General features: G+C 38.1%; 1 pseudogene; it reads right to left on the bottom strand.

Annotated features, from left to right (window-relative positions):
- Positions 1-2,996: 2,996 nt before the first annotated feature.
- LOC114048071 lies at positions 2,997-10,450 on the bottom strand (annotated as a pseudogene).
- Positions 10,451-10,986: the final 536 nt, after the last annotated feature.

Here is a 10,986-nt window from a genome sequence, read left to right as displayed (position 1 = left end):
ATGTGGAAAGGAGAAGGCAGGTTAGGAGGAGTAGCATAAGCAAAAACATAGAGGCAAGAAAAAGCCTATTTTATGTGAGATTCTGTGAGATGATTGGAATGACTGGCTTGTGTTGAAGGGAAGAGGGAGTTAAAGTTTGGTCAGGAAGTGGATTATTGAGGTATTTAAACACTAGGCTGAGAGGTCTGGATGATTTGACTGGATGTGTTTACTATGGTTATTGTAGGTTCCTGAGCAAGGGAGTAACATAATGAAATAATACTATAATGATAATAATAATAACAATAATAAAAGTATCCTCCTCAAAGGCCAAACTGTTATGTAAGCCATGGAGTGAGTAGGTGGGGGAGGGAGGAGAAGAAAAAGTCAGCAAAGTAGGGAAATTCCAGCCAAGGTGATAAAGGGAACTTTGTGTCCTGAGACTGTTTTGTAATTGTAAAGGCCTAAAATATTGGTTAATTGTTCAGTCATTTTCAGTTGTGTCCAACTCTTTGTGACCTCATCTGGGGTTTTCTTAGCAAATGTACTGAAGTGGCTTACCATTTCCTTCTTTATCACATTTTACAAAGGAGGAAACTGAGGCAAATATAATTAAGTGACTTGCCCAGGGTCACACAGTAAGTGTCTGCAGCCAGATTTGAACTCAGGAAGATAAGCCTTCCTGATGCTAAAACCAGTGCTTTATCCACTGCGCCACCTAGTTGCCGCATTGATGAATCAGGCTTTAGTGAAACACTAATTATTTTTCCCATGCTGGTAAGCATGACTAAAATTATCCTCTCTGCAAAACTCAAAAGTAGTGGGGCTGGATAAGATCATGATTATTGGTTTAAATACTTCACTGTGGTACATGAATTACTAGCAAGGCACTTTACCAATGTGGCAATACTCTGGGTTCACTTTAACATAGCTAGGCTGCTACATCTACCCCTTAAGGACCTAAGGTATTCCTGAGGGGTCTGGGCTGCCTCTAATGCTATCAGCTCTAATATCCATTCTGATGTGTACACCCTACTGTTAACCACTAGTGATCAGTCATTCAGTTCCATTTAAGCAATTGACTTTAATTAGTTCTTACCAAGTCATATTTACTGTGAAGTCATAGCAAACAGAGAAGTACAAACATTTCCCCAAACATCTGGGGCACACTCTCACCTATGTAATCTCAGTTCCTGGGGAAAGTAGTCTCGATGTTTTACATGGTTTCTACATAGTTTGTTTCTAAATGTGGCAAAGGTGATGAATGAGTCTTTATCTCAGCTACCCCTGGGAGGAGGCCCAAAGGTCATTCTCAAACTCTTGTTGCTGGTCTGGCTGACTATAAAACTCTGTATAAACTTTACTCCCAGAATTTCTGGCATATTGTTCTCTTGACCTTTTAAAACTCAGAAAGTTGTAACTTTCTTAAATCTCAAGGTCCTAAAATCAGGAAAGAATAGACACAACAGAGACAATATGACAGCAGAGCCATGGAATTACGGGTAACATTACCCCATTGAAAAGATAAAGGGTGGAGGTCTCTATCACCACTGAAGCTTATTTTTTGCATTCTCATTTGAACACAAACAGGCAGGAATAACTACCTGCCTCACTTTGGTCAATTTATACCTTTTGAATGCACTTCAATTGCTGGCTAAGCAGTCAATCAACAGTCTTTCTCTTCATTATGTAGTTATCAGATTTGGACTAATTATACAATGTCTGTGCACGCTAAATCGGGGAACAGAGGACTTCCATTATATGGCTCAGTGGCTTTCTAGTAGCGGGCTTCCCAGCTTCTTCCAGATAAGGATTGCATCAGCTGGGCATATCAGGCATACTCATCAGTCCCCCATTTTACTAGCTTTAAGTGTAAGCCCAATTCCACTTTTCTTAACAGAAAATATCACATATCTATTTCCTAAGGATGAATACACTAGTGGACGTCTCAAAATATAGGGCAGTTATGAGTTTATATACTTTATACATAACACTCACGGTTTTTATCACATGCAAAAACAATCTGTTAGCACTTTTAAGGCAATACCATATTGACTAAGGAACAAAATAGGTATGCCAGGAAGTTCAAAGTGTTTAAAGAGTAACTTATTGTCCATTTAATAATTATGGAACAGACTACCTGAGAGTCCCATGAACTATATTTAAATGAAAGAATGAACAAGTAACAAATTATTTATTAAGCACTTAGTACATTCCAGGCATTATAATAAGCATTGGGGATAAAAATATAAAAGAGAAAAATACAAAATCCATACCCTCAAGGAGGTTACTTATTTTGAATATTTAATAAAGAATATTTTATTTTTCTCCAATTACATGTAAAGACAATTTTTAGTATTCATTTAAACATTTTTTGTTTCAACTTTCTTCTCTCTCCCTCACCTCCCCTCTCCCAAAGATAGGAAACAATTTAATATAGGTTATACATGTTCAATCAGGCAAAACATATTGCCATATTAGTTATGTTGTAAAAGAAGACATAAATGCAAAGAAAAAAAAGAAAAAGAAGAAAGCAAAAATAATATACTTTGACCGAATGCAGAATATTAAAAATAAGTAATATGATCCCCCCAATATTACTACATTCACTGTAATTGTAATTATCAAGGACTATTGCTGATAGAAACAATAAACAGACATTAAATTCACAGTTTTCTCTATGTTCATTCATTGAATCACTATAGCTTAGTAATATTAAGTGTCACTAATATGGTGGAGGTCATTTCTTTTGGAACATGATCAGCTGGATCAGCATATGTGATGCTTTATACCATTGAATATTATGCAATAGCCCTCGAACATGGAGATCTCCAAAAGACCATCCGAAATATCTAAATACTCTTCTCCTGTGGTTAAAAAAAAGAATTACTTTTTCTTTGGTTCATGAGGTAAATTAAGTTACTTTTGAAATCTTAGGATTCAGTGTCATTAGACAATAGAAGAGAAATCTGGGGCACAACTGTAGACACAGGTGCGTTGAATGAGAAGGAGAATTTCTAATGTTGGTTTGCCTTCTTGGACCTTCGTACAGCTTGAAGGACAATGGGTACAGTTAGTGACAGAAATTGATGATTGCTCAGCTTCAGAGGAACCTGTGTCTCTTTACAAGTTCTAAAGGAAAATTCCTGCAGGAGTCAGCAAGTTGAAACTTTCATTCTCATAAGTACAAATCTCATCCCAATGTAATTTCGGGGACCAGCACCAAAGGGCACGTACACAAAGGGGTTAATGCTCTCCTTGTTTTCCTTGCTGAACCTTTCAGGGCTCAGCTCTGGCTCTGGCCAGTATTCTGAGTCATGATGAAGGACAAAGGATAAAGTCATCACCACTGTGCCTTTAGGAATCCTCAGTCCATTGATCTCAACAGTTTTCTTAGCAACCCTTTCAATCCTGCCAGCTATGGTAAATAGCCAGAGATTTTCATGTATCACCATGTCTAGGTACTCCATCTGTACCAGGGCATCATACATGACTGCTTCCTTGTTGGACAAAACTGTATCTATCTCCTTCTGAAGTTTCTGCTGGATCTCAGAGTTGGTTGCCAGGTGATAAAAGAGAAAGGAAAGGACAGAACTGGTGGTTTCACAGCCAGCAAAAAGAAAGATAATAGATTGGGCCAGGATTTCTTCATTGCTCAGATCTTTGTGAGAGTGCATCTCTGAATTATTAGAAGTCTGAGAATCTATCATAAGCTGAAAGAAATCTACCTGGTGCTTCTGTGAACTTTTTCTTTTGTTCTTCCTTTATTTTTTAAATTGATTTTGCTAAGAAATCCTTTGCTTCTTTTGGAAAACAGTTACATTCTATGTTTTTAACAAAGGAATAAGTAATGGGAAAAGTGTTATTGTAAGTATGAGTGGATCTAGAAAACTTTAATTAACTTCTTGATTTCTCTGACAAAGGGATCATTTTGGTTATTCAAGGAATCAACATTCATACCAAATGAAATGCTGGTGATCACATCCATGCTGTAAGCCCCAAAAATGTTTTTCAGTGTTACAGGCTTGCTTTTCTCCACTTCATTCTGCATGTTCTTCACTAATACATCTCCATATTGGTTAATGATAAGAAATATCCCTTGAGTTTTCCACTTGTAAATGTTGGGGATAACACTATTTGAATCCTCTTCCTTTGATCATCTTCAGCAATTGAGATAGCACTCTCCAAAATCCCTGCTGGACCACAATTCCAACAACTGGTTAAGACAGAATAGCACTCTTTTACCAGCACTGATTTGACAGTCTCTGGGTTCATGATGGCCAATGTAGGTTGTCTGCCATCAAAACCTCCTAGGTTTTGCCATTTTTTTTAAACAAGTCATGTCAAAATCTGCAAAACCTGTGTGATGAGAAAGAACAGTTCCAAAGGAAGGAAGAGGTGCTGGTCCTGAATTCCCAGGTCCTTAAAGAGCTTGTGTGTCCAGGTCCCATATGCAATTACAGAAGATATCCTTTCAGAGAAGACCTATGTAAGTGGTCTTCACCCCAGAGCCAGCTCAGAGAGAAAAAATTCACCTAATAGGCAGGAGTCCCATCTTAGGAACAAGGGATAGAGAAGGGACTTAGCTACTCTGTCAGGGCCAGAACTTTCCAGAAAATAAGACCTGAGCACCAATCCCCAGTGCTTTCAGGGGAATGGTCCAGTCTCTAGCCCCCTGTCTTAATCTGAGCCATGAAGGACCACTATGTCAATCTGCAGAGTTTGGTCTAAGAAAGACAAACAGTATTTAGTTTGTATCCATGTTTTATTTCTCTCAAAGCGGGTAGCAGACATGCATGGGAACCAGTGTAGAACTGGGCTCCAAGGAGCTTACTTTTGTAGCACCCACTTGGGGAGCAATCAGTCAACAAAAGTGTATTAAATATTCTTTCCATACATGCATTGATCTAGCAGTTTAGTTTCCCAGGTGGAAGAATACTACTTCTCCCCTGAGGAGTCTAGGGGGGTAACATTGGGAGACTGTAGTTTCAGTACCGTCTCTCACAAGCTCCCATCTAGTGTGCTCCCCCAAATCAATCAACAAATTAACATCAATTAATTTTTTTATAAAGGAGGTATTTGTTGAGCTATTCTAGCAAGAATAGGAACTACAAAACAATCCCTATTCTCCCAGATCAAGGGGCAAACTCTACCTTTGAACACACACACAAAATCCCTGGAAAGAGTACACTCAGACTTAAATTACACAGGTAGTAAGACGCCCATGAGGTCCACAAGAAACTGAGAGTTTTCTTGTGACTCCTGGCCTTGAGAACCCTTTTCTCCATTCTTGGAGTTGCCTCCAGGTTCACTTTGTGGTGAAAAGTTGGCAATGTGTGAGTTTCTCCCTTGCTCATCTGGACGGCTCTCCTAGTCATCTAGGGCTGATAGGTCAATCTATGGATGACCTGAGTCAGTCAGGTTGATTTACTGCTGTGCTGCCTCCTCAGCAAATATTTGCCACATGCCCATCTAGACTCAGCTGCTATAATTAAAAACTCTGGTCACTGGTTAGACCTCATATGGCTTTGGTGGATCTTCAGGTCTCCATCTGTTTGTATTCAAACTCAGTTTTGGATTTGCACATCCTCTACCTTAGCACTTTTGGATGCAAAGCCCACTAGAAAATTCTTCTTCACCAAACTGCACTGACCCCAAGTCACTTATGGTCAGAAGAAGGCTCACCAACTGTAATTCTAGAGCTAGAAGGGGTGGGTGGGAGAGGAATTAAGCATATAGTAGAAGGAAGAAAGCAAACAAGCATTTATTAAGCACTTACTATGTGCCAAGGACTGTGCTAAGTGCTGAGAATATAAATACAAGCAAAAAGAAAGATAGTCCCTTCCCTCAAGGAACTTACATTTTTTTTAAAAAGAAGGTAAACTTCTCTATTTACTTAATTATTTTTGACCTTTTCAGGTTTTTGGAATTATTATTAATTTATTTTAACATTCATTTAAGGAACTTGCATTCTAATGGTGGAAGATAACATACAAAAGGGAGCTGAAAAGTGCAGAGGATGAAGGTGTACAGTGTGGGCACATGAGTTTGAAGTCTAGGAAGCCAGCAACAGGAACAAAGAAGGGAATGAAGGCAGGCCAGTCTGAATCCCCCTTCCCCCCTACAAGAACCTGAACCCTCCAGGAAGAACTCATCAATGAGAGAAGGTGGAGGTGACCTTGAGGAGAGATAATCCAAGGCGAGCAGGGCGTAGGGGTTGGGCTATTTCAGGATAAGGAGGCCCCAGGCACTGAGTGAAATGAGAAGAAGCAGCAATAGGAAGCACATGGTTTTGAAATCCAAAAAGTCATGGATACGTTCATGGCAGGGCAGATGGAAAGAAGATGATTGTGCTATAAAGTCAAGTATAACTGGGGCCAGCTGAATATAATGGTCCACGTAAGATACTCATCAATCAGGAAAGCAAGTCTTTCAAGATGAAAGTTCCAGAGCTGAAAGGATTAAGTCCACCAGGACATGGTCTCTGAATTTGTTTATCATATCAAACTCTTTTAATTGGTTTCAAATTTATGGCTTGTTCACATAATGCAAATATGTAAAATAGATCCAAGTATGGTGAGACTACTAGAATATTTGATGTCCACATAGAGAATTAATTTTATTCAAAATATGCCATAAAAACAATAATTTAAAGAATAATTTATATAACATGACATTTTCCAGGGAGTTAAGCCCCTTGTGGTTCTCCCTAGCCTTAAATCCATAGTATTGCTCCTAAATATAACTAAACATATATTCCAAGTCAAAGAAGATGAACAAAGCCAACTTATTAACCATTTGATGTCTATAGATGATATCAAACTATATGACCTTATCGGAATGAAAATTAATAGTCCCTTCATCTCATGAACTTTCTCCAATAATTTCAAAAAGTGATTTGGACTTGACAAATGCAAAATTTTTAATGTATGCCAAGGAAAAATGGATATTGAAGGCTTAAAGCTTGAGTCTAGAGGTCACATTGAACTAAAAGATAGCAATACCTGCAGATATCATGTTCTATTCCACATAAGCTACATTAAACAGAAAGGTATAATATATGGAGCCATGACTCAATATATTCAGATACTTATTGGCTTCTTGAATTCAAAGCTAAATGGGAAGAATATATTTAAAGCCTATGCAATGCCTGTCTTTATGTAGAACTTTGGAATTGTAAAGTGAACAATAGCAGACTTGGAAAGCACCCTAAAAAACCCCATATATCATATTAATGAAACATGCACCCTTTGCCCTATAGTGGCTGTGGAAAGACGAACACTTCCATGTAAAAAGGAGGAAGGAAGCTAATAGACATTCTTAGAGGAAATGATAAATAGGTAAGAAACCACACACACCTATAGAAGTGGTTTCTGAATAAGCAGATGTTACATTATTGAACAATATTAAAGGCTTATGAGAGGTATACACCACTGAATTTATTGAATGTTGCCAAATGTGGATGATTTCTGCATAGAGCCTATGAGATGGCTAATATCTAAGAACAGGATCAAAAGATGCTCCATAGGCAATATCCACATGAACTCTGTTCATAATGTCAATATTATAACTAAATTACATGGATTTTTAAAAATGGAAATAGAAGTATTTATGAAAGAAATTGCTAAGAGAAATCACAATCTTTAAAGATCCAGGTCTTAAGAAATAATGTAAGTTATGCAAGGAAAGGGGAGAAACTGTGCAATGCATAACTACAGGCTATACAAATTTATCACATACTGAAAACCTAGGAAGAAATGACGTTGTGGCTAGTATGATCCATCAGAATCTTGTTATCAAATAACAACTTCCCATACTACAAATACAGAACTCAGAATGTTCTGGACATCCTAACCAATAAATTGTACCAAAGGCAGACCATTATTGTAGATTGAACTGTTGCTTACGATCACTTGAATATAAAATTCATCTTTAAAAACAAGATTTTTGATAGATAACAGCACCCCCAAATAATAATCTCTGAGTTATATGGAATGAAGAGCTTTGAAAATATAACGACTTAATAGAAAAGGTCAAAATCATGTGTGTGAACATGATGCGACACATATCATCCCTGTTGTCCTGTCTTCTATCAGAAAGGTACCAAAAGTGCATCTATAAAGGGTGAATTTAGATCCTAATATTTGGATTCAACTGCTATATAGGAGACATTTTATCCACCTGTGCAATAATACTCAAAATATTAAGAATAAAAAGTATCAGGATAGTCACTTATCCTAAGACTATTTTGACATGAATCTCATAAAAAAGATGAGAAGCTGGTAATAATAATAATAATAATAATAACAACAACAAACAATAATGAAAACTGGCAATATAATTCTTTAAGTTTTCAAAGGACTTCACATATACTATATTAGTTGAACCTCACAACAACTCTGTTATGTAGATACTACTGGCATTAAACTCTGGCATACACCTCTTCCTTACCTCTGAATTGGGATCTTCCTGACTCCAAGCCTCGTGCTCTAACTAGTCTGTCACAGCTGCTCCATTAACAAGGATTTCCTTGTTAATGGATCTGAATAGATCTTTAAATCCTGGGGTACAAAGTAGATTTCTTCCTGCCTCACCTGCCTACTTTTACTGGCATTTCATTTCTCAAGGTGCATTGGGGTTGATTTCCTTATGAAGCTTTTTGAAGAAATGAGCAGAAATAAATAATAAGCCTATATTTCAGGTCCTTTGTGAAGAATTTTTTCAAAAGGTTGGGAGACGGAGTGGGGGTAGGCAAAGATTTGAACACTACCTTTGCTACGCTACATGACTCAAAATTTGTGATTCAAACTAATTCCTTTCACACAAAAGCAAGTGTTCCTTTAACTTGCTTTTCACTCAGTGTCCTCAAGTTTACCGCATCTCCTCTATAACAATAACATTGTTAATAAGAATACCTAAAGTATCCACTGTTTTCCTAATGTGAGATACAACCAGGGGCATACCCTAATCAGCTGGTACCTGTTCTTGAGAGCTGATTGTTAAATTTTCAGTGTGAACGTTTATACCTTGGAAATTGTCTAACACTACATGGCAAGAAGGGCGGTTAGGTGGTGCAGTAGATAGTGTCTGACCTGCAGTCAATGGGACTCATCTTTGTGAGTTCAAATCTGGTCTCAGACACCTTTGCTGGCTGTGTGACCCTGGGCAAGTCACTTAACTCTGTTTGACTCAGCTTCTTCTGTAAAATCAGCTGGAGAAGAAAATGGCAAACCACTCCTGTATCTTTGCCAACAAAACCTCAAAAGGGGTCAAGGAGAGTCATAAACAACTGAAAAATGACTGATCAACAACAAAAGCCCTAATACTTTATGTGTGTCTGAAGGGGTGTTGTATGTTTGTTTGTTTTTTACTCTATCACATAGGATAACGAGTTTAGAATTGAAAGGAAAAGTGCTTCACGGCACTCCTCATCACTGTGGGTACTCCAGAAAAACATGTATCCAGCTCTGACTTCAGTAAGCTGGCCTTGTTTCACTCAGGGCTGCTATTTGGATGTGATACCTGCTGAGTTGTCTCGTGACAAGAACTATTTGTCTTTGAGATCTACTGGATTTTGTATCATCCATAAGTGTGCACATACTCCATGTACCAATGGTGAGTAGAATCATCTTGGCACAAGTTTTTTGTACATTTTTTTTTGTGTTTTGACTGCAGAGTACGATCACTGCCTTCTGTGGTAAGCAGGCAGGGTTGGTTGAAGCAGAGAATTTTTAGGGCACTACTTTTCTAGCTCCTTCCTTATGCCAGGAGATGAGCAAAGCTATCTTTAAAGAAGGTTACTCAGACACCTAGGGTGCTGCCAAATTCCACTGTTGCTTCACTCCAGCGAGAAGATGACCCTATGGCCTGGTTATCTGTGTACAGGGTTGTAACTTCAGCTCTTAATCACTTTCACCTGCTGCTTAATCACTTGCTCATTGCCACAGGATTTTGAGATAGGTAGAAATAGTAAAATGGTATGGGTGATATCTTGTCTTGTGCATAAACTGGATTTAAGTGAAGTAGAGCTGCTTGAAGTTGTCAGCCTCACTCTTTCTTCCAGAGTCATCAAAGTCCAATGGCAAGACAAAAGTCAAGACTACTGGCGATGGCTCAAGATGCAGTGGATAACTTCGGTGTAACTGATATTTAACCAAGCTCTAAGTGTTCCATAGTGCTTGCTTCTGCTACCTTTTCAAACAAATTATTCACACCCACCCATTCCACTGGGAGAAGTCTTCGCTTGCTTGTTGTAGACACCATTTTAACTCACCAACAGTTTTGACACCTGTTGGTTACCCTCAGCCTGAGTAGCCCATGTGCCAAAATGGTTTACCAGACTCTGGCCACCAAACATACGACAGCTTTTTGGATCCATAGGTTGGTTGACAGGTGGACACCACAGGTGGAAGGCCCCCAGAAAGGGCTCAGCAGCGCTCAAACCAGAGGTTCTAGTTTTTTTATATAACATTTTCTTTTTTTTGTCAAATTACATGTTAAAATAATTTTTAAAAAAGTTTTGAGTTCCAGATTCTATCCCTTTCTTCCTCCCTTCCCCTGTCTCTCAGATGGTAAACAATTTGATATAGGTTATACATGTGCAATCATATATGACATTTCCACATTAGTTATTTTACACAAGAAGACAGGAAGACAGAAGAAAGAAAGAAAGAAAAAAGAAAGCAAGAAAGAAAGAAGGAAGAAAGGAAGGAAAGTAAAAGAAAATAAAAAACAACATCTTCAGTCTATATTCAGGCAATATCAGTTCTTTCTTTGGAAGCAGATAACATGCTTCATCATGAATCCTCTGGGATTGTCTTGGATCATTGCATTGCTGAGAATAGCTAATTTATTCACAGGTCTTCATTGTATGATATTATTGGTACTGTGTATAACATCCTCCTGGTTCTGCTCACTTCACTTTGCTTCAGTTCATGTAAATCTTTCCAGGTTTTTCCGAAATCATCAAGCTTGACATTTCTTATAGCACAATAATATTCCATCACA

The sequence above is a fragment of the Vombatus ursinus genome, unplaced genomic scaffold, assembly GCF_900497805.2.
Source record: "Vombatus ursinus unplaced genomic scaffold, bare-nosed wombat genome assembly UNPS02014791.1, whole genome shotgun sequence".
Lineage (NCBI taxonomy): Eukaryota > Metazoa > Chordata > Mammalia > Diprotodontia > Vombatidae > Vombatus > Vombatus ursinus.
The sequence above is the reverse complement of the archived record's forward strand: the minus strand, read 5'-3'. Positions and strand labels throughout refer to the sequence as shown.